The following is a 2,567-nucleotide window of genomic DNA, read 5'->3' as shown; positions in this document are numbered from 1 at the left end:
TTATATAAGGGGCCTTTTAAATAGTTTTTTCTGAACTAAGTTTGTTTTAGACCCCATAAATACACATGATCACGATCATTTTGGACTATAAATCCATACAAAGTGTTAAGTCCATTTTGGGATTGAACAAAAGCATTGTCGACCACATACATTTAAATGTCATGAAAAGGCACTCTAAAAGTTATAAATATTATTAGAAAAGATGGCTAATGGCGAAGCCTATTATTTAGTTTTTAAGTTTTTGACATCCAAATATGAATCACGGTGAATTTGTATATAACCATTTTCTCATAATGCAAAGACATAATCCCCCTTTGCGCTAAGTGACTTCTTGCTATCTCCTTGCTCTTACTCTTGTATATGTGTCAAAAAGAGATAGAGAGTTAAGGAAAGGAGCTTAAATGTGCCTTTTTACACTTTATGAGAGAGAGTGCAGAGAGTGAGAGAGGTTTGTCCTACAAGGAGATGCAGCGCAGGCTAGCTACCACTGGTGGCCCTTGGAGGTTATGGAGATCCTGGGCTCTCAAAGTTGCCTAAGGGATCAAAGCCCTAGCACTATGGTAGGTGTGAATTTGAGGAGAAATAGATATAGGTAGTCCTTGAATCTTTGTAATATGAGGTTTGATGGAAGATAAATGGATGTATGTGGAGAGTGATGAAACTAAACTATGATTTATGATGCACATGGTAATCATACATGATCATATGCATCTAGAACCCACATGGAAAACATGTCCACTTGGCAGCAAAGGTCTATTGGGGGTATGAGTCTGAGAGAGGATGGCTTTAGATGATCATAAGATGCTCGTGATGTGAGAATGTTGGGAGATGTGTGAATGTATGTGAGATGGTGTTAGAGATGTCCCATGGTTGATCATGCATATAATGATGATGCATTTCCATGTGCATCCCAATATCCATGCATAGGGTGCTTGTCCACTTGGCATTAGGGAGAGGTGTTAGCAGTCGAGGGAGAGTCCACTTGGCATTTCCATGTGCATCCAATATCCATGCATAGGGTGCTTGTCCACTTGGCATTAGGGACGTCTAGGTGTTAGCAGTCGAGGGAGAGTCCAAAAGGAGTATTAGTTGAGAGTGGCAATTTTCTTAGTTGATTCCTAATTGGGAAGTGATCATGCATCTCTATAGGGGAGAGAAGAAAAAACAATGAGGAAGAACAATAATTAAAGACCGAGGGGATGATCATCAAGCTGAAACAGAGGTGAATTAGAGTAGATTCAAGTGTTGAAAGATGTGAGAGAAGTTGATAGAGGAATTGAACGAATTGGGCCTGGAGGACTTCAAGCCACAGCAGAGCAGATTGTGCAAGTGGAGGACTAGCTAAATTGGAGGGCCTGAGCACCTCTAGGACTTGCTCTATTGTAACTTAGCTCTTCCCCAAGGTTCTCTAGTGGTTGAAGCTGGTGTCAACTATGGGATGGTGGATTCTTGTGGAGAATTCATCACAGAGAGATTCTTCTTCTTCACTTGATTCAAGTTGTTCAACATTAAAAGCGAAAAAATGTCATCATTTTTTTGTCTTACTATTAAGGGCTCAATTCAGAAGGAATTATTGTTAAATATGTATATAATAGAGTTTAATTTGGGTGTCTAGAGCATTTTGTACCTGATGGTTCAATATTTAAGAAGATGGCGAATGATTATGAATCCTGACATTTGAGCTTGTGTGTGTGTTGAACTAAAGGAGCCAACATCTTATTATACAAGTTTAATTTCATAAATTGGGTGGGTTTGATTGGGTCTCAAAGATTGAGCAGGGATTGCTAACATGGATTGGGTCTCTCATTTATACAAATCACTTCAAGGGAGATCACATCAACAGAGTGAATAGGTGATTCTTGGTTGAATGATCTCAAGTTTGAATTGGATAGAATCACTTGGGGAACACAGAAGCAAACATGTCTTTTGTGTTTTGGATCCAGGTATCATGAGGAATATACAAGGGTAAACTTCTCTAGGCTATTAGGAAAAGGAAACCCATTTGAAACATATTTGGTCCCATAGAGTCTGTGAAATGGGACAAGTTGGTCTAGAATTGAAGGAAAGTGTAGGATAAAAGGTGGTCAAAGTGTGAGATATTAATAAGGGGTTCTTCTGAGGTTCAAGGAGAAGGAGAGTCCAATGATCTAGGGGACTAGTGAAGTGCAAGGGATTGGATCCACCTCTTCAAGGAGACAACAAAATAGTTGGTTTGGATAAAAAGGGGCTCAGGGGAGATCATTTAGATTGCTAGGTGCATTTGAGTTGGTGATTTGGGAGCACCTAGTTCTTGTATCTATATATCTTACCCTCATGTGGTGTCTAGTGGTGTTATAGAGGCAATCATCAAGAACCCTCACATGTTTTGGTACCCCGATTGAGGAACAAACAATTCCTGTTGAGAGCTTTGACTAGTAGGTTGAAATCCACTTGTTGAGGTCAGCTTAGGACCTATGGCAAGTATGGAGTATGAAGTGTTCATAGGATAAAGGACTAAAGATGTTAACCAATTTCTCAGGATGATTGAGCTGGCAGCTTTGAGTAGCAACACAGGGATGAGGATGCCT

Source organism: Cibotium barometz, chromosome 31 (assembly GCF_041138505.1).
Source record: "Cibotium barometz isolate CiBa-2024 chromosome 31, ASM4113850v1, whole genome shotgun sequence".
Lineage (NCBI taxonomy): Eukaryota > Viridiplantae > Streptophyta > Polypodiopsida > Cyatheales > Cibotiaceae > Cibotium > Cibotium barometz.
The sequence above is the reverse complement of the archived record's forward strand: the minus strand, read 5'-3'. Positions refer to the sequence as shown.